The 22,531-nt window shown below is 36.7% G+C and overlaps 1 protein-coding gene across 2 annotated transcripts in view; it reads right to left on the reverse strand.

The window, feature by feature from the left end:
- The window catches only part of MMP16 (matrix metallopeptidase 16), a 188,234-nt gene that overhangs the window by 22,641 nt on the left and 143,062 nt on the right, over positions 1-22,531 (reverse strand). The gene's annotated exons all lie outside the window — the stretch shown is intronic.

Below are 22,531 nucleotides of genomic sequence, written 5' to 3' on the forward strand. Positions count from 1 at the left end.
AGTTGTACGGAAGTTGCATTGCTGAGGAATGAGGAATGTTCGAGTTGAGAAACGAGTATGTGAAACATTAGGTGGCTGTTGATAAAGATGTCATCGTTGTACCTTTTCAGCTCTTATAACAACAACGGTTCCAGTCCATCCAATATTTAGAGATGAGGGAAGGGGTAAGCAAGTATTTAACTTTTTACACACATTTGCACATTTTTACAACGTTGATATTATATAAAACAAAACTCCTTAAATGATAAAGAAAGTGCTATTCTGTCAGATATCTGTCACTGTTTTACACATCAGTTCAGCCTTCTTTCTGTATAGGTCAACTTGCCAAGCAAAAGAGATCTGTGGTCTTATGGGAACTGGCACAGCTTAGAGAGAAGATTAATACTTTGCAGGAGCAGGCTTATGATGAACTGTATTCATCATTTTTCCAAACCTGAGATCACGGCTCTCTAATTGTTTATCTTTCCAATGACTCAACCATTTGTAAATCTCCATAAAAAGTATTAGCCATACAAATACAAAACAGCTCAATATAAATACAAAAATACATCTTAATCATGTGCATAAAAAAAGCCTAAAATTGAAAGAGTTGTTTTGAGTTCCAGATTTCTGAGAACGTCAGTGTTAAAAAAAGTTCAAATAGCTTAGACAACCTGAAATATATCATATTGAAAAGTTGCAATTGTCTGGAAATAATACTACTAAAATCCCTCACATTTTTTCATGTCTAGCTATTTCATTGTTAGTGTAACACAGTTGCACTATTCTCATCTGATTAGATTCCTATTTTCAGCTTTCATTGTTTTTTTATTGTAAGATGTGTTATAACATTTAATGAAGGTCAGCAAAGCAATTTTTTAGGATTGACTAAATTCCAATAAGAGAACTGGCAAAAGTAGGGGAATACAACTTAGAGACCCAAGTATTTAGGAAGGCCTAACTGAAGCATGTGTTCTGAATGCTGGAACAGATAATGTCAACCTCTGTTATTTTTTATTATAGCATGGAGATAAGACAATAGGGCTTCAAAATTAAAATTAGGGGGAATATCCTCAAAGCAGACATTTGGAAGTATTTTTTTATTGAAATGGTAACAAATACTTGAAATGCAGATTTTTTAGGCATCACCAATCTAGGAATGATTTAGGGAGGAATCTCAATAGGCCAAACAGTTCTTTGTCCTCCACAAACTTCTATAAAACCCTCAAAGGTAGGCAGCATCTCAGAGATCACTTTATTAATAAAGTTTTTAAAAAAGGACAAACAAGTATCAAGCTGCAGTGATTTAAAACTGCAGTCTTTTTGATATCTGTTACTATCTTTAGTACAATGGAATATTCCAATCTTACCTTTCTTCATTCCAAGACAGAGACAACCCTTTTTATTCATCTGAATTTGGTTGCAAAAGCACACCTTAGAAAACAATGTTTAGTTGCAGGAAGGAACATATCCAGCTCTCATAAAATGTCCACCAACTTAGAAGGACATTGAGCAAATTGCAGGTACAAAATAAGCAAGATATAAAGCTGAACAAAGGCTGACTACTTAGCTGAATACAGAAGGACGTAAGTACACACATCATTGCTTCATTGAACAAAGGTTGTAAATGAAACGTGCAGGCTTTCAGGAGTTTCCCAATACAATGCACATAGTACAGAAAGTCTGGACATCAGTGCTACAGACAAAGCTTATAACATTCTAGGTTGGCTAATGAATCAAGTATTCCACTGACACTTTGATATTACACCAGAAATCACCAGAATCTCAACTTTCAGGTAGTATACCAAAGCAGATCATGCAAATCACATTAATGTGTTACAAGAGGATTTCTGTAGTTCTAATGACAGTAATAATCTTCTTTTGATCAGACTTAAACTACATTGTTAAATATTCAATCAATTCCATTGACTGCTTTTTTCTTAAAAAAACCCAAAACAACCAACCAGCCAAACAAAAAACCCCCAAACTTTAAATTGTCATGGATATATTCAATAGTTCACAAACTTCCAAGTATTAGGATAAATGTGGCCGGAGTAGCAAGCAGTCATTTTAGTTTGCACTACTGATTGCCTAGTACTATCCCATCATGGTGATTTCTGGTATAATATCAAAGTGTCAGTGGGATGACTTCAACAAGGAGACTAAACATGCATTCTTGAAAGAAACTGACTCTGTAACCAACACAGACTTCAAAGTATAACAAAACCTGTAAAATCAAGTCAAAAAAGATCTTCTTCTTGAGACTGAGTTATGTTTCAGCCTTAGTGATTTGTGGAATATATTTGCATTAACTCATTTTGATAACAAGACCAATAAAACTATATTCTGCAGATTTGGTATTGAGTTGCATGTCAAAGTGCATATTTCATATTTAATATTAGCGATTTGCAGCAAAATAGTGAGATTATTCTTATTTATTTTTTGCTCGAATTCCTTGGCAAACCAATAATTTGCCCTGCTATACCACAATTAAAATCTTCACAATAATAAAATTATGGCAAAGCTGGAATGTTTGATTCATGCACCATAGCCCCAGGAATATATATTTATAAATAAATACATTGAAAAATATAAATAAATATAAAATATATATGGTAACGTCAATACCTCTGTATCCATAAGCTTTCAACAATAATTCAAGGTATCTGCCAAGAAAATAATTCAGCAGGGTGTTACTGTGTACACATAGCCATACTGGACTGGCATTAAGCCTTTTCACCTGAGATTGATTATAGAAGATCCCTACTCTATCCTTTAGTCATTTTAGAGATAACTTCCAATAGAAATGGTATCTAAAATGGTATCATGAAAAATCATGAATCTTCAAGAACTTTTCTTTTTTTTAATATGTACCTTATTACTTCCCAAATTCTACAAAGAAATGAGACTACCACTTCTGTACTAGTACCACTAGATGAGTGTCCAGTGAGTTACATAAGTAGAATTGATTTGAGCAGATTTATATTTATATGTCTACAATGTAAAAATCTGTTTTAGAAATTAATCACTTAACCTAACACAGTAAAAGTCCTTCATAGAAACATTCTCAGTTTGGCTTCACTTGTTTGTTTATTTCTTTATACCGATTATAAAGGGAATCTAGAAACCTGGCTCCTGTTTAGATGTCTGCAAAGTACAAAGTGGGCATCTAAATGCAAGTGAGATAAATCCCATCCATTCTCTACTTTTTGTTTCCTGGGTTCAACCTGTCATAATGCAAAGAACATCATAAGGATGACCACACAGGGCCAGATCAGGGTTCATCTACGCATGTATCCTATCTCCACTGAAATCACTACTAAATTAACAGTTAAGACTTCAGCTCTGAAATGGTCAGGCAGTTGGACAAGATGATCATTGTAGGTCCCTTCCAACTGCACTATTCTACTCTGTTGTACTCTGCCTCTATTCTATTCCATTCCATTCCATTCTGGGGATGGACTCTTTATCAGAGAGTGTAATGATAGAAAGAGGGGTAACGATTTCAAACCGAAAGAGGGTAGATTGAGATCGGATATTAGATTTAGATTGGATATTAGGAAGAAATTCTTTCCTGTGAGGGTGGTGAGGCACTGGAACAGGTTGCCCAGAGAAGTTGTGGCTGCCCCATCCCTGGAAGTGTTCAAGGCCAGGCTGGATGGGGCTTTGAGCAGCCTGGTCTAGTGGGAGGTGTCCCTGCCCATGGCAGTGGGGTTGGAACTAGATGGTCTTTAAGGTCCCTTCCAACCCGAACCATTCTATGATTCTATGATTCTAATTCTATTCTATTCCAATAAACACAAAGGGAACATGCAATGACACCTCTCTGATACTCTCTCCCAGTCACCCATCACTTGTTGTTCAGGGACCTCCTGGACCAAATGTAATAATTCTTGATGGACTTTTACTCTTCTAGACTCCTTCCTAAACACATGCAAATTCAGAGCATCCACAGCTGTCTGCAGAAAGACGCATGACAATTTAACGATCCACAGTGTGAAAAGCCATAAGCAGTCAGCAACAGTCACAGCTGCTCACTGGTGTTCAGCCCTCATTCACCTTATTTCTTTTTCTTTTATTTTCTTTTTCTTTATCACCAAGAATAGTAGCACTTTGACTGCAAGATCTAATCTAAGATCTTTGTCGCTTCATATTAAAACTATCTTGTAGACTAAATCCTTCTGATAGTTTTCAGGAAACCGTTCTATACTGTAACACATCTGGCCAATATTAAGGATAAAGGGTCTGTGGCTTGAAACAAGATCACGGAATCACGGAATCACGGAATCTTCAGAGTTGGAAGATTCTTCCTATGCCATTGCCTTTAATGTCTAAATACTCCATTCCAAATCATAATTGTGAACATAACATACCATGCTCTCTCTTTTGCTGATGGAATCCCATAGACTCCTTATTTTCCTGCTCTATTTCTATTTACATGCCATTGCAATAATCGTGAACAATGGGGTATTGCTCACCAGTGAAGACCCTACAGGTTTCCACAGAACTAAGATATTGAAAATGTATAATTTTAGCATTTTACGGTCTTAATTCAACAGACAGAAGCAGGCACATGATTTGCCAATAGATGTATTTTTAGAGACAGACAGACCGACATGAATCAGCAAATATCTGGAAATGTCTGAGAGCAGAACTGGAAGTTTGGATCATTTATACAGTTGGGCAAGGTAGATGTTGGCAGAGGTTAACAGAGTAATTTGTTTATGTAAATTTAATTTTCCTGGATGACTTTCTTATAAACGTACTGGACTCAACGGTTTTAGACTGCCAGAGTTCAAACTCTGGAACTCAGGTTAAGAAACTCTAGCTTGTGGCTGTAGAGCATGCCAAGGATTTTTCTGAGGTATCAGATGGGGTAGGCTCTGCTTATAGAAAGAATGGAAGAATTCAGCACATATAACTAAATGTACCTAATTTATCTTAAACAAAGTAATGTTTACCAGCAATTTTATCATCTGCATTTTGATAAACGGGTACAATTACTGAAAATGTGTTTTCAACACAGTTCAGCTACTACTGAAATTGGAAAGAGGCATAGTCCAAGAGAAAGTGTATTCACTCTAAGAAAGCTCTTTCACACTTGAAGTAAATAGCTTGAAACAGTTTCTCTGACTAAACCTGTCTCAGTGTGTTTGGTTATAGTGAATAAACATAATTTTGCCTCTTTTGAGAGATACTGTGTATTGAAAAACTGTTTGTCTTTCCCACTCTATTGGTTAAATATACTTTTATTTCCCCAAAACACATTAACTCCTGCAGACAGGTTGAACACATGACTTGTCACGTACACTGCAATTCCAAGCCTGACAAACGTGTACATTGAATGCATAGCTATTAGTGCCTTTCCTTGATGGCTAGCAAACGCCTTTTTGTATGCGTCTGTAGTTACCCAAAAGCTCCAAATATATGGATCACTTCTGTGCAGCTGGGATCTTGCATAATAATAGATCATTAAATATTATGACTATAGACATACTAAGTAAATTAAACTTGGACAATTATTCCCAGTTCAAAAAGCAGAACTGAAACAAAACCCAAAAATAATCAAAATTGAATTGAAATTAAGCAATATATCTAAGAATCAGAAAATGGGCATTGAGTAAGGAGAGACTGTAAGCTGTTTCAGAAACAGTATTATGGATAAAGAGTAACAGTAGAATGAAGAAGCAGGAGCAGTCACTCAAATTGAGTGTTATGAAATTTGTTTTATTTAGAAGATGGGATACTTCTGAGAAAAAACAGACAATAAAGCTTTTTAGAGAAAAAAAAATCAACAGAGGTTATAAATAAAACATTCTGCACTGTCAGTAAATGCTCTAGGTATTTTTTCCTGTGCATATGTAACTCAATGATTAGATGAAGGGACTAAAATATAGTATGTTCTTTATGATCATAGTAAATACCTTCCTCATAAAAGCACTTCTTCATTAACAACTTGGAGAATCTTGAATGGAACAGTGTATTCAAGTAAAAAAAATCTGGCTTATAATGCATAATTAATTTTCATAATTTATTGTTAGATACAGTCTCCTCCTAATCTTACAATAAACCAGTTTTATCTTTTTAGGGATGATCATGTTAAATTGTTCTTCATGTTTGATTCTATGAACTCTTCTAGCAAAGTTTCTAAACCAAAAAGTTTGTAACTTCCCTTTTATTTATTTCGATTTCATGCTGGTAAGCATTGATGCCATCTCATTTTTTTTCAAATGAATGTTTAAATCTGTACTCCTATGAATAATTAATTTCAAGTTTGGTATTTATTCTCACCGTAAACATCTTTCAGGTTCCTTAAGGTATACAGCTGATGGGTACGAGAATTAAAAACAATCTCCAGAATTAAAAACAATCTCCAGATATTTCAGTTCATCCATAATACACAAACTGATGGAGTTTTTAGTGCAAAATTAATGGAGCTTTCTTCTCTCAGCACCTCATTTTCTCCTGCATCTCTGGACCAACAACCATTGCCAACAATAAAACATTAATTTGCTACAAAATCTCTAGAACTCTGCCCTTTATTTTATACCTAATGAACTCTGTCTGCAGTTCTGTAGTGACAACATGACACTCTGACTCAGAGGTCCAAATGGTACCCACTAAAAACAGAAAGACTGCCCAATGTGACATTCTGAAAAATCTACAAACAGCTGTAAAGAAGAAAAAATGGGAAATCTTTCAAGTAGCAACTTCTGTAACTACTTTGAGATGAAGATTAAGCTGACTTCAGCAGAAATTAGGGTTTGTGTTGGTTTTACAAGGAATCTTAAAACTCGCTGTAGGTACACAAGGCAGGAAAAGATGAATGGCAAACAGTGGGATAAGTGAAAAAAAAGGACAAATCACAAATGTAAATTATAATATTTTGACTGTGATTATAAAAATGTGTGAAACCCCCCATAATTTGTGAAAAATCCTTGCATTGTACAGCAAATAACTCTGTGTCAATTTCTCTCAGTCAATACTGAGACTCTGTCTTGATGTTAAAGTATATATATAGTGCTGTTAAGGGTATTCCACCACAAAAAAAATGGAATGAGATGCAAAACTGAAAAGTTTAATATCTACAGCTGCTAGAGAGAGAAGTTTTACTATGGCTAGATTCCAAAGGATCACTGCTTGGCCTATTTAATTTCCAAAAAAAAAAGAGATGAATAAACATAATACTTCTTCCCTAAATCTATGTTAATCAAATTCTGAATTCCAGTTAATACTGTAGCTTAATATTATTGACCAAACACATCAAGGTTTCACACTGGATCATGTCTTCTCCCATAAGCTACCTCTGACCATGTACAAAAGCAAGCCTTTGTCAATGGAAGATTAAACATACCCAGCAGCCATGCAAAGCAGGCGCGGTAGACTGAAACATTCAGTCAAATTAGTATGTTTATAATTTTTTTTACCATCTGAATATTGCTAAAAAAAAGCCACTGGTAAATAATATACTAAGCTGTTTAGTAACTTTACATTATTCTCTTAAAGAAAGAAAAGTTCTAGTTATGTACAGAGAAACTTACCAGAGGACAGAACTTGCAGAGACTATATTTCAAGACTGTGATCCAGCAGAGAATGAAGTTTCGCTATTATGCATCTTTGTGGGAGTATTATAAAACTTCTTGAATTTGGGAAATGCAAGGTATGTGTATTTTATCTAAGTCAAAATAAATCAGGAATATCCTTTTAAAAGTCTTGATCTCAAAAAACACTTTTCCACATCTAGTTCATCAGTTCATGTGAGATTCACCAGGGGATCTCAAAATGATGCTAGTACTGGGCCTGCAGCATGTGAGACTAAAGGCTTTGTTCCTACTCATGTGGGGAATTCCACTATTTTTTAATAACATCCATTTTCAACATGCCCAATTTGGAATTTACAACGTTTAACTCAAAGGACACCACTGCACAGAATAGGAAAAAGAATGCTTTTGAGCAACTTTTTGTGAAATAATTTTCATGGAGCAGAAAAAAGAAGTTACAGTCCAGGGGAATTAAATGTAGAAAAAGTATTAGCACAACTCAGCTATGAGAATGATTGCTCAGATTATTTTTATTTTCTGTTTTGCATTTTTTTTTCAATATGGAATTTGAAATGAAACTTATAGATTAGCCCCACTTCAGTTCCTACTTAATTCCATAGCAGAAAACAATTGGCTCTAGTGAGACTGGAATCTGACATTAAATGGATGCTACCAATCTAGCTCATTTTAGGAAGCAATTAACTAAATGGGCTATTCTATACATACAGAGAATGCTTTAGCTCAGCTTATTATTAAGCTGATTCACATTAAGAAGAAACAAAGCTCCTTTAAAACTACAAAGGACTGTTATCTGTTCATTAACAGATGAATGGGTCATGCATTGAAGATGACTTATTTGAACTTCTAGAAGAATTCATCTTCCCTAATGTGTTTGGGACAACAGCATGGTTGTAATAGAGTAAAAATGTGGTCTGAGAACCACTATGAGAAGTCAGAGCACCAGGAAAACCTCAGCACTTCCTATATTGAGATCCTGAACTTCCTGATCATCTCCTCACTGGATATGAGACCAACTCACTGGGTTTGAAACAAAGGGATGCAAAAACATAATGAAATTCTTGTTTCCTTATACTCCCAAACAAGGAATGTACTTCCTTGATGCAATTTATTAACCACTGTTGATTACCATTTATTATTGGCATCTAATCAGACACTGAAGCACTCCTCCAGACAAATTATAGCCATTGTTTGTTACGATCTTATTGTTTTTCTTAACAAAATGTTAATGCTAACCAACACCATGAACTAACTGCTGTAACTCAGAGTACGAGCAAGTAAAAAAACTGGTATATTTACCCATTTGTTTATGAGAAGTACTACACTGAAACTGCTTTAAAGTGTCTGTCTTCAGCTAAGTCACTGACATGAAAAGCTCACTGGTCTAAATACATTTTCAAGGAGAAAAATTATCTAGTGATTTTATCTAGGAAAACTTTGCTAAGGAGTAGCATTTTTTTTTTTTTAATATCTGTTCTTGACTGTTTTTCTACATAACTGACAAAGTCAAGTCAAGTCAAGTAATTTATTCAAGGTCAATAGTGGCTCTGTTTATGTTCAAATCTACCTTCTTGGCTTCATATTCTTGGTCCTAACTATTGACTTGAATAGCCTCTTTTGCTCATTTGAGATATGTGCAAAACTGTTTTTCATCGCTCATGCTGAAGTCTATAGCTATGCTTGCTTTATTAAAAAAAAAAAAAAAAAGGAAAGCCTCACTAATCCAGCAATTAGGCTTCAAAGATTACGGAAAATATGAAAAACAACATTCCTTTTTCCAAAGGAGGCAAAGGCCTATGGCACTCCATATAAACTCTGACTCTCTTCACAAGAGAAACCTCTTTTTTTTTCCCTTCATTTATAAACTGCTGTATAGATCTCCTTCATGGACACTATATATGAGAAAACGGTAATGTGCACTCTCGCTCACCTGAAGTCTGATTCTGCTTTACGCACCACCCGGATGACAGGATGTAACAAGACGAACTATGACTGAAGCTGGAGCTTAACGTTCAACATCAAATTCTAAAACATGGTCCATTAGCCAAAACGTTGGTATAATCCCTCTGAAACCTCTCCTGTCTTTTTGTAGTAATTTCAATAAAGTACTGCCAGCTGCACCCCAGTTCTCCCACTTCTAGTGCTGCACAGTGGGAAATGTGAGATGCAGGGTTTCTCCTCCTTTATTTTATCTTTGAATTTCTTCTTTTCTTTATAAGCTTCCCTCATTTACTCTTCCTCTAATTCGTACTTTGGCCATTTGTATGGGGTGTTGGTGCCCAGGTGCCGGCAGCGGGGCCTGTGGGGTGGCCTCTGTGAGGGGGGGCCGGGGCTGCCCCATGCCAGACACAGCCGGTTCCAGCCGGTTCCAGCCGGTTCCAATGGCCCCCCTCTCCCTCAGGACAAGCTGAGCCCCTCAGCTGAGCTGCTGCTGCCTTTGAGGTAAAGTATTTAAGAAAAGGCAAAAACATCACTCCCCACTCAAGAGGTTTTTTTTTTATATTCAAAACACTTTCATGTTCAGTAGCAGATTTGAAGAATTCCTGATTATATTTCCAATACACAAAGCGTAATATTGAATGAATGCCTGGCAACAAGCTATACAAGAATTCAGCAGCTCTTCAACAAGCTTTGAAAAACACCCATTCATATCTAGACTAGATGCTGCAAATCACTCTTTCATGCTATATTTTTGTCATTTGAAAGACAACATTCATTGTTCAACTATTTCAAAGAGGTGTTATTTTGCCTAAAATCATCAACATAAAAGGAATATAAAACTATTAATATTTTTAGGATATAACTGTGAAGTTTATTTTGGCTATTGTATGTTGAAATTTTGCTAAATATCTTGCATGTTACAAAGCAAATATGAAAAAAAGTGCACAATACTGTGAACTTACATTACCTCTTCCTAAACAAAATATAACAAAATATGCAGCCAAGTACGTCATGCAGTTTGGTCCTTTGCTATGCAGAAATGGTTTTGGACATCTATTTGGTTGACTATTAGTATATCCAAATACTCTGTGTGCTTCCTTGAATATTGAATGCATGTATGTATAAGACATTCACACACAAAGAAAAACAGGTCTTAAAAATAGATGTTAGGCTTAAAAAAATGCCCAAAGAGGCCAGTAATATTTTTGTAATCATAATTTTTTTAAGGAAACAGACTTGGTATAATTCAGGGAGAACTGCCAGAGAAATTACTTCTTTGAATGAATGTAGTGTACATAGCCTACTTGCAGAGGCATCCACAGCCACGGCTATAGTTCTATTTTGGAAGACATGTCTTGATTTAAATCCTGGCCCTTTCCTGTCTGCTCAGGTAACTTACTTTCATCTGCATTGCAAAGTGCATATGATTGCAATTGCCCTTTCCAGTGCAAATTCAAATAGTTTAAAAAAAATAAAATCTTGTCTACATTTCAAACTAACAAATTTAAATTCTTGCACATGAACAAATTCATTCTAAAATAGACATCTCTTAAGACTGCTATTAGTGTTTGGTGTTCTATGGAAATAATTAATTTAAGAACACTTTGATTTACATTTGGTTATTATTTAATTTTGAAATATTGTATCCTCATTTTGTTACATCTCTGTTCTAATTAGTAAATGATTCTTTCATTATATACTTTATTTCAATTCTTTCAGCCTCACTCAAATACGTATTTTATATTTATAATTTCTTAATTAACAAATTGTATCTGATCTTTTTATAAAATTTTTGATGCATATCCATCTGTCCTCTCAATTTTTCCTGTGTAGACAGTAGCAATGGCATTTATCTGGTTATTTTCTTTGTATACATTAACCTTTCAAAACTACTCTGAAGCAATCAAAACCTGTAAGTACCTATAGAATACTTTCAGTTCAAGGAAAAACTGTTATGTAGAATACTATTAAAATGTGCTACAGAGTCTTTGGTTACCACCAGCGGCTGGGTGACACTAGATCTTATCCCTGAAACTCAGCAATCTTAGAGACCCCTAACAACACTATGGGTTGATTTTGGCCTTATGTGGAAGATTACCACGTACTATATCACTATCATATACTTTCAATAGCACTTGGCTCCTCCTGGAAAATCTTCCACATCTGAACTTGCCTGTGTATCTATTCAGATGGCAAGTCTGACAGCTACAGACCTTGCACTATGGTGCAGCTGGAGATGATATTGCGTGGTGCTATTGCTTTTCTGATGTGTCCCAGAACATATTAACAGTAACAACTCAGGTATGAGAGTTATGTCATCAATACTTTTTCTTTGCCAACTGATCATTCAATTAAAAAAAAGAAAACATAACTATCTCCCTTTGGGTGGGTTTCTGTATTCCTAACTGAATTCAGCATTTCAATTCATTCTGATTTTGTCCAAATAACTAAAATTTTATAATTTATAAAGACTCTATAAAGTGTTCCCATTGCCACATGATGATGATCCAATATGAAGAAACAGACGGCCATAAAAGAGGCACAATAAAGACCTCTAAAGACATCAAATCTAGGCTTGCAGCCAGGCATCTCTGGAATGCTCTCATTCCCCCTAATGCTCTGTAGGTAACAGCACATGCATATGAAGTACTGCACAAAACACTTCATCCACAGGTTGAATATTAGGCCTTTACAGAGCAGTTGACTGTTTTTTTCCCCAATGTTTACACTTTGAGTGTACAAAACCCTCTGTAAATTTTCGTGAACCCAGTTCTGTTTCCTGTACTCACAGGGAGTTCACATAACAGTTAATGAGTTCCATGAGTTCATGGAGCAATGGTCCTTTCTGCACCATGGAAAGGTAAGAAAATTGCGCGTTTTTAATTATAAAAAAATGATGACTCAAATGCAAAAAAAATATGGCATGTTTTCATTGATACACGTGCCTTTCTATGTAATATTATTCAAACAAGTGATTCCTGATAGATCCATCTATGAAGCCAGTCAGGTATATAGTAGGGGCTAAATAATGAAAAGGAGTGAAAAGGTTTAATAAGTGGTTATAACAATGTGAGGTGAAGATGTCTGCTTTGCAGTAGCTGTCCTTGTCTCTTTACAAATAGTGTAAAACCAAGTTGTAATGAAGATCGGTGTTCTGAGAGGCCTGCATTTATACAGGCTGTGTCGACACATGATCATGTTTCTTGGAAATATAATGGGATGAGTGATGAATACGGTGTTCAAATGAGTGAAATCTCCTTTTCCATTTACCAACATCTACTTCTTGGAACTTCTCTTACACTAACACATTCCCTTCTTGATGCACTCTGTGGGAAACTAAATAACCAATACTTTTCCATGACAGATTGCTAGCTTAAATCTGACAAACCTGTGAGCCTCTATTCTATGAAAGCTCAGTAATACTAATTTTACAATGCCCTCCATTCTCCAAGTCATTGCTGATATTATATGTCATACTCTCCGCTTTTCTTCCACCCTTTTACAGCCTCTTTTACCACTCCTTTAAAAAAAAAACAAAAAACAAGAATCTTGGATTACCTTTTTCCCTTTAATAAAATTGCCAAGTGGATTTGAAAACATGTGCAATTCCCTAGAAATAAACAGGATATCAGCATAAAAGTATTTTCAAGATTCTTTTCCCAGCTGCACAGTATTCCCTAGCACTATGCTATATTGTCTTACCAACAATAGCACAGACCTTTAGAACAAAAGTCTCCTTCCTGGAGAAGATCAAGAGTACCACCTCAGATCCTATATAAAAATTAAGTATTTTTTTTTTCCACAGTTGTTTGTAATTTATTTTTGCTATCCAACTTGGTCTGTGAGAATAGAATAAAGAATATTTGATTTTGTGTGCCTACATTTTTTTCCGTAACTCCTCCCTAGCTCCCCCCACCCCCAGAATTATACTCTATCTATTTCTCATCAGTCTGAAATTGTTGACTCCACATTTTGTAAGGAATAGACACACAAATACGTGAAAATGGTCCAGGACAGACTTATCTTTGTAAGACGGACTGTTGCAATGAAATCAGAATAATTGTGTTTTCTCTACTTGTCTGCCCGTATCACTTTATCCCTTGTAATAGGATACTTCACCATCTGCCTGAGGGGTGACCAGACTATTTTAACAACTACTACAAATATGTCTGAGTCATCAGACAGAATTGGGCACTCCCTGAAAATCAAACAGGACAGAGGAAAGCAAAGTCAACTCCCTTTCTTTATTTTTACCCCCAAAACACAGGAATTAAAGCAGGATGGAATGGAGACTATCGTTTTAGATAACCAAAAGTTACTGACAATCCAAGAGAAGGTATGACCTGCTTCATCAAAATTTCTAGATGTAGGCAGGGAAAACACTAAAAGAAGTCAAATGGAGACATTGTGATTAAGCCAAAGCCATAAATACTTGTTTCTAGTTTCTTTAACCCAGCTAGATACCACTGGCAAACCAAGAAGATTGGAAAACTCCAAATAGAGCACAGAAGGATTCACTCAGGAAAAAATAATATTCACCTACATGAATAGCCTGTGGCTTGTAAACTATGGATGTCTAGGAGATCATTTAGCATAATTTCCAGCTACAGGAAGCCTCTAAATCTCTTATCACTGTGGAAATAAAATATGAGTCATTATCATTTACTTTCTTTGGCCAAAAGCTTGTGAAGACGAGGGAGTAACAAACTATATCCACCAAGAACAGCCAAAACCAACTATCAAAAATCTATTCTTGATATTGTAGGAACACAGAAATTAGTACTCAAAATATTTTTCCTAGATGTAATAGTTTTCATTTCCTTTAAGCAGTGATCTTTTTACTCTGAATGAATTGTGATGTATTTATGTTAATATTTATATGACTTATCACTATATCACCTGTCTTTTCATATTTCTGTCGTACCCATAAATTCATACACATCTGTGTTTCTCTCCATATGCATATGTATATCCCTGCCCATGGCAGGGGGGGTGTACTAGATGGTCTTTGAAGGTCCTTTCCAATCCAAAACATTCTATGATTCTATGCTTCTGTGACTAATAATAGGAAAGCATTCACAAAAAGTAAGAAGAAAAAAACATTTAAAGAATAAGTGAAAAATTGGACAAAATGTTCCTAATAGAACACTAACATTACAAGTTGTAAACAAAGATGGATGCGAGTGGGTGAGGACATAGCATGAGCTGTTGGAAATCACAATGTAGGTTGTCATACACACATACACAAGTACAAAGCATGAAAACAGCTGTGTTGGTAACTCTCATGTTGACATTTGTTACCTCTCTGAAGACCGAAAATAATAATCTCCCTCCCTTGAAGCTTCATAATTACTGAAGCCAAATTTCATGGTTTTGCAATACAGATGCAATTCGATGTGATCCTAAGTGCAGATGCAGTATGTGCTCATCCTACCACTTATCCAGTCTCCCTGCCTTCCCCACACTGCACATTGCATGCATTCTCTGAGGAGACCAAAAGAAGGTTCAGTGCCCTGAAGAGTCATATCAGAACCACAGGTGAGAGCAAGAAATAGTGACTAATTTAAGTATTTCCTCCTGGTTGCAGTAGTTTAGGACAGTCCATGTATAAACAAGAGACTGAAGCTACTCTAACCAGGCTGGGGCTCTCAAGAGCATATCCCACTCCTTTTACACAATCTGTGTAGCAGAAATGGAAGAGGACCTACCCTACTGATTTCAGGGCCATACCACCTCTGTCCACATATGTCTACCTTTAACGAGTAGATGTGAAAAGATGTATATCAGCCTTCAAAACTTCCATGGTTTGGTATACCTAAATGCAAGATTTCAGAAATCGCAAAGTAGAAGTATTCAGGTCAGAGCTGTGGTTTCTTTGCAAAAGGAACCAGAGACTTGTAAACAATGTAAAAATGCATTTAATTTTATACATGCCGCCAACCTTTCTAAATGCAAATAAGTATATATTTCTGTTAAGTTTCCTTTTTTGTTCATGTATTATCCTCAGTGGCCATGGATGTCAACTAATGCAATACTCCAAAGGCCAAAATGTCCCAAGCTTTTGCCCCAAAACCTAGCTATTGTAATTGTGCAATTGAGGAGACAAGTATTCTGAGAGAGATTGAAAATAATGAACTAGCTAACTAAACACTTAGGTAATGGACTAACAAGAGGCTGTTTGTAAATCCTCAAATGATGTACAAAAGTCCACACAAGTCAGTTGTAAAGAGCTATATGTGCAGACCAGGGCATAAATAAATTCAGATTTGAAAAGTATACAGCATGATCTGAATAAATGTTGCTGGTAACTCAATCTTTCCTGTTTACAGCATGAATTACGCAATGAGCTCTGATGAAATGATAACTTACGAAAATAGGAGAAAACATAGAATCATAGAATCATAGAATTGTTGAGGTTGGAAGGGACCTTTAAGATCATCGAGTCCAACCTTTAGCCTACCCTGACAAGAGCCACTTCTAAACCATGTCCCTAAGTGCCCCATCTACCCTTTTTTTAAACACCTCCAGAGATGGTGAATCCACCACCTCCCTGGGCAACCTATTCCAATGTTTAATAACCCTTTCAGTGAAAAAATGTCTCCTAATATCTAATCTAAACCTCCCCTGACGTAACTTGAACCCGTTTCCCCTCGTCCTATCACTTGTCACCAGGGAGAAGAGGTCAGCCCCCATCTCTCTACAACCTCCTTTCAGGTAGTTGTAGAGGGTGATAAGGTCTCCCCTCAGCCTCCTCTTCTCCAGGCTAAACAACCCCAGCTCCCTCAGTCGTTCCTCATAAGGTTTGTCCTCCAGGCCCCTCACCAGCTTTGTAGCCCTTCTCTGGACACGCTCCAACACCTCAATGTCCCTCCTGTAGTGAGGGGCCCAAAACTGAACGCAGTACTCGAGGTGGGGCCTCACCAGTGCTGAGTACAGGGGGATGATCACTTCCCTAGTCCGGCTCACCACACTATTCCTGATACAGGCTAGGATGCTGTTGGCCTTCTTGGCCACCTGGGCACACTGCTGGCTCATATTCAGCCGGCTGTCAACCAACACTCCCAAGTCCTTTTCTGTCGAGCTGCTTTCAAGCCACTCTGCCCCAATCCTGTAGCACTGCATGGGGTTGTTGTGACCCAAGTGCAGGACCCGGCATTTGGCCTTGTTGAACCTCATACCATTGGTCTCAGCCCATCGGTCCAGCCTGTCCAGATCCCTCTGCAGAGCCAACCTACCCTCAAGCAGATCAACACGCCCGCCCAGTTTAGTGTCATCTGCGAATTTACTGAGGGTGCATTCAATCCCTTCATCCAGATCATTGATAAAGATATTAAAGAGAACCGGCCCCAGCACCGAGCCCTGGGGGACACCACTTGTGACTGGACACCAACTGGACTTAACTCCATTTACCACCACTCTCTGGGCACGGCCATCCAGCCAGTTTTTTACCCAGTGAAGAGTACACCTTACATGATGTAAGAAACTCTATAATTGAGTGTATGAGTGTTATTTTGGATTGAAGCTGGCGCAAGCTAAGACACTAATATCATAGAATCATAGAATCTTCATGGTTGGAAAGGACCTTTGAGATCATCGAGTCCAACCAAACAACCTACAATCTCTGCCACTAGAGCATGCCCTGAAGTGCCACATCTAGATGTTATATGCTGTTTAATCTCAGTTTAATGCTTGTGATCTTTGAAACTATGCTGAAAACAAAAATAAAAAAATCTAGGTACCAAATCTAGCTTTGAGTAGCATGGGGCAAGGCCAAGTAAATCTTCTCCCCCATGGAAGTGGTTGGATTAGAAAAAGACTGTAGAAGTTCCCACTGTAATCAGAAGGTGAACAGCAATATTCTTGGAGTGACTCAACTTTGAGGTGGACAGCAGTGGCGAAAGAGAAAAACAGGCCATTAAGAGTGGTATATCCAGCAAAGAGCAGCCAACAGTGACATCTGTCATGACAATGAAAATAAGATAATGGTAGATATTTGATTGTCTTTGCTCACTGTCTCTGTCACTCAGATACAGGGTCATGAAGAAAGTGAACAAATTTCTATATGAATATGCAATATTGTAAATTACATCTGATTGCAGATAAGCCGTGAATGTACAATTTGGCCAGACTCCAAAACATCAACAAAGGCTTCATCGTGATAAGACTGAGGAGAAACACTGGTGAACTGCTAGGGAGAGTGGTGGGAAAGTGTTGAACTCTGTCATTATCAAGTATAACCTTTGACCTAATACAGTTTATTCTCCTCAGTGAAGATATTCTCACTGGACAGATATGTCAAATCATTAATTAAAATGATCCCTGTCTCATTCTCATTTATAGAATGGACAAGTAGTATACTCAAATTTGATTTTGTATAGGAAAACAGTTTTTGATTTCATATGGTTGGTTAATCTGCTGTTTCTTGTGTTATTTTACCTAATATGTATTACTCAAAATAGTCTCCCTGTCACGTCAAAGGTACTTCATTCTGAGGGAAATCTTGAATCTGTTACAGTCAATGGAATTTTTTTTCCCCATTACTTTCAACTGGGCTGAGTTTTCACTCAGCAGGCAAGGAAGGCAACACTTAAAAAATATTCAAGCTATATCTCATAAAAACCAAGAAAATATAGGATTGAAATAAATATCTATTGTAACTTTTTGATACTTTTCAACAGATTATCAATAGTGTGAATCATGTTTGACTGATTTTTTGAACAAAATAAACATGAATGTTGTTCTAATAATAGATTTAATAATAATGCTGGTAAATAATTAAGACCTCAGCTGTTCAGTAGTGCAGTATTTTGCATAGGAAATGGCTAATTCAGAGGAACAAATGAGATTAGTTTCGTTTCATTTAAATGTCTAATAAACCTCTTTTTGTGGACCCTCAACTCCTTGAAAGGGAAAAAAAAAAGAAACAAAGAAATTAAAAATACACAAATACTTCTGGAATTTAAAGTTTTAGCTGTAAATCAAGATAAAGCAAATATTTCCAAGACTGATCAATACTACTGCTTGAAATAGCTTACATTACAAGTCATTCCAATTGTTTCACAAAATGTTTACCTAAATTAGTTGAAAGGCCACAATTTTGTACAACAAGAAATTTTAATTAAGCCTTGTGCTTGAAGTGTTTCTGCAATTACTCCCTTTGGTTCCATTAGGATGTAGCCCCAATTAAAATGTATTGTTAATATTACAAGATAACACTTGCTGGTGGTACAAAATTGAAGATATGCCTCCATGTAATTTTAGATTATTCCTTGCTGTGAGTTTTTGCAATTATTTTTTGTCAATAATGCTTTTTTTCTATTCTCTTGCCAATGAATATTTTTAATCAGTTTGCTCAAGCACTGAGTCTCTGAAAATGGGGAAGTTCTGGAAAATTAAATATCTTTTGAACCCTAGTATTCAGTTAAATATTTTTGTTAGTCATTTTTGTTGTAGTAAAATAACAAGTGAAAAATGAATAGGGTCACAGGATTCTCTGACTGCAGCAAGGAAATATTGTAACTGTGAGGGAAAAAAAATAAATCAGGATTTCATCTTTCAAGTTTAATTCACGTCATTAGTCCTTACTCAAGCAATTATGCCCATCAAAGGCACATGTGCATATATTTTCTGCAATGAGATTCTCTGTCTAGGCTTGAGTTACTCAGAAGAAGTAAATCTGCCAGATCAAAGTCTTTCACGTGCATTTGTTTATCTGTATTTTTAACGTCTTTTAACGTCTTTCACTTATTTTAAAGTGCTACGCAGAACTATAATTGTTCTGTATTTCTTGCATTTGACAGTATGTAAAACTTGTTCTGATTGAAAGCACAATTAAGTTAATGGTCAATTAGATTTCAGAACAACCTTTTGCTATATGGGAACAAAAAAGGAACAGTTATATTCATTGATTTAGAAAAATAGCAATTCTAAATACAAAACCACCATATAAGCATGCTATAATTAGTTGGATGATCCTGTGGATTATTTTTTGTGGATCAAGAAAAAGTTATAATTTTTTTTTAATTCAGTATTGTTACAAATACTTTCCTAAGAATACATAAAACTTTGACCCACTATATCCTTTTGCTTACAGACAGTAACAGAGATGTTCAGATTCCACCAATTCAACTCTTAAAAACAGAACAAAAAAAACCAAAAGAGAACAAAAGAAAACAAAAGAAAAAAAAAAAGCTTCTAAAGAATGACTAATTCTTGGAATTTTGGCCTATGATTTACAAATACTTAGTCTAAAATTTTTCAGTATTTATTACATTAAAACTAAATCAGAAATAAGAATTTGTTAAGATTCACGTTTAACTGTACAAACCTTTATGAACATTGTCCCAAATTCTCCCACCACATTTGTATATGGGTTCATACAAGTACTTGAATATTTCTGTTAAGCTCAGTCTCTCCACCCCATTGTGAAAACTCTTGAAGAGTCTGAAGTACCTCTTTTCAATTTGTGAGGACCCTCTGGGGTAGGGAATGCCCTTTGTGGGTATTAACGGCTCACCATGAGATGGTGAAAGTCTCACAGAGACTGGACTGGGTCAGTCTTTGAATAAAGTGTTTTAGCCCAGGGCCTGACCCTAGAAAGCAGGGTGATTTCCCTTGAAAGCTGAGACAGAGGAAGGAGACAGCAGAGGATCTGTCTCACACAGCTGGAAAAGGTGGACATTCCTTCCCCTGCAGTCCTCTTAGTGCTTTGTGAGCAGCAGCCGCACACACCAATATCCTCTGCCTGGTCTCTTCTAAGCTGAATACAGAAATCACAAAACCTGACCAAATCTCCTGACCAATTCTCACTAGCTATTGCCTGTGAGTGCCATATCCTAAAAAGACATGATGGATCAAATGCTACTGGGAAATGAATGGGTGAAACAGTCACATTTCAGTGGATTCACAGAAAACACAGAATGGCTGAGGCTGGAAGGGACCTCTGGAGGTTTCGGGGGAGTAGGAAGAAATACTTGATCTCTCCTTTGGAGGAAAGTAGGAAGAACAGGTAACACAGAAACATTTTGGGAGGCTATGCCTTTTTAGTGCCTGTATTTCAGTTGCTATGCAAAATCACATAAGGGTTGAGTCTGGAGATCCAACCCGCTCCTTTGCTCAAAGCAGAGTCAGCTACAGCCAGCTGATCAGGTCTATGTCCAGTCAGCTTTTGAGTATCTCCAAGGATGGAGACTCCACGGGTCCTCTGGACAACCTGTTCCAGTGTTTAATCTGTAAGGGTTTACCATGAAAAAGTTTTTTCGTGTGTTTAAATTGAATTTAAACAAGCCATTCTGCCTTGTTTTTCTCTCAGGGAAAAGAAAATTCAGAAGGATATTAGTCTGTGAAGTCAAGGTCATGTCTCAGCACAGCTGTTAAATCTACCTCTTCTCCCTGGACTGTATTGAAATGCGCATTGTTCAAACTCGCAGTACGGAGGTAGTCGAGCAACAGGTACCACCATCGTGTCACGCAAAAAATGGTATGAGGAGAAATAATAATATGTGTTTTGCCTGTGAAGGCTTATTTGTGTGAGCAATTACATGTTAACAAGATGGTAACACCACTTGCGTTGGTTGAAACACTTGTGTGATACACTCTCAAGGGCTACACAGTCAAAGACACTAGTGTCTGAGAGATAGCTGCCCTTCAGAAAAATCTGAACCACGTGGATAGTGGAGCTGGCCTCAGAGGACAGACTGTATCTAATTCAAAGCAAAGCACATATGATGGACATGAGAGGAGCTGAGTACCATCTGCTATGCTACTGATCAATTCCTTTTACACCACATTGTTTGCCAATAAAAACATAGCCTTTTGGAAAAAAACAGTACTCTTTCTTCTGACAAATCTAGAGCGCTGCTGAAGATACTGAGTTACGCACCCTGCTAAGGTTATACTTTCTAATGGGCTAGTACATGAATAATAGGAATGTTATTAGCCAGATAGTACAGATTGTTAATCAGTTCAAGTTGCTTACAAGTTTCAATAACATGTATGTCCTTTACACTGATGCTTTTGTAAATAAAGCCCTAATAATATAGTTAAGATTTTTTCAAACTTTCTATAGATGTTTATATGTGTACAAATATACCTGTAGGTTAGTAGGTGCTAGACAATAAATATAGCTATGACTGGGTTGACATCTTTTGAATGGACATAAAACCACGTAATAAAGTCCAAGACAATTTTTTAAAAGGTGAGAGGGTAGAAGGATTTTTAACTGAACTATTCTGGTGCAATTACTGCCCAGGTAATCACATTGTTGTCTAAATTCCTCTGCAGCCGGATGGAATATGCTACCTACTTTCCATACAGTGATGAAGAAAACCGTGCTTTCCATTTTAAACCTGTGAAACGTGTTAGCTAAAACCTTTTCCTAGCTTAGAAGCACACTGAAAGGTTTAGGTAACATTTGGAAAATATTTTTACATCTGTCAGTAAAAGTACCCATTTATCAAAAATATACAAGCTATGACCTTGTAGTATTCCAGAATGTCCCTGCTTTTTTCCGTCTTGACATCCTACAATTTATTTTTTGTGCCACAAAACATACATCCTGTACATTTCCAATGGGCTTGGTCTGCTGTGATACACTGAAGTCCCCAATGAGTTTTTGCTGCTTTTCTCCTTCCTTTTCAACATACCTGAATTAAAACAGCCTTCCTCCCTTACGAGTTCAAAAATGGCAAATTCCACCAGATTGTTCTTCCTAACATAATGATATAAAAAGTACAGGGAAAGGAGTCTGCTCTCTGCAGACTTAACTATTTCTGACCTCCTATTCCCAGTCTTTTAAAGATCAGATGTTAAGTGGTTTTCCCTCTCAGATCCCAAAGTGTCTACTTCCACAGCATCCTCTGCTGAACTTTCCCAGGCTGCAGCTGACAGCCCAGACATCCACAGCATCACACGACAAAAACCAGCTACGCAAACAGACCAGAAGAGCTTTGAAAAAATGTCTGCGTTCAAATACAGTGGAGTCAAGTCCCGTACTGTAGCTGATTCTTTGTCTCTACTTTTTGTTAGTAGTATTTTCCCTCCATCTCACAGAT

The sequence above is a fragment of the Larus michahellis genome, chromosome 2 (genome assembly GCF_964199755.1).
Source record: "Larus michahellis chromosome 2, bLarMic1.1, whole genome shotgun sequence".
NCBI lineage: Eukaryota > Metazoa > Chordata > Aves > Charadriiformes > Laridae > Larus > Larus michahellis.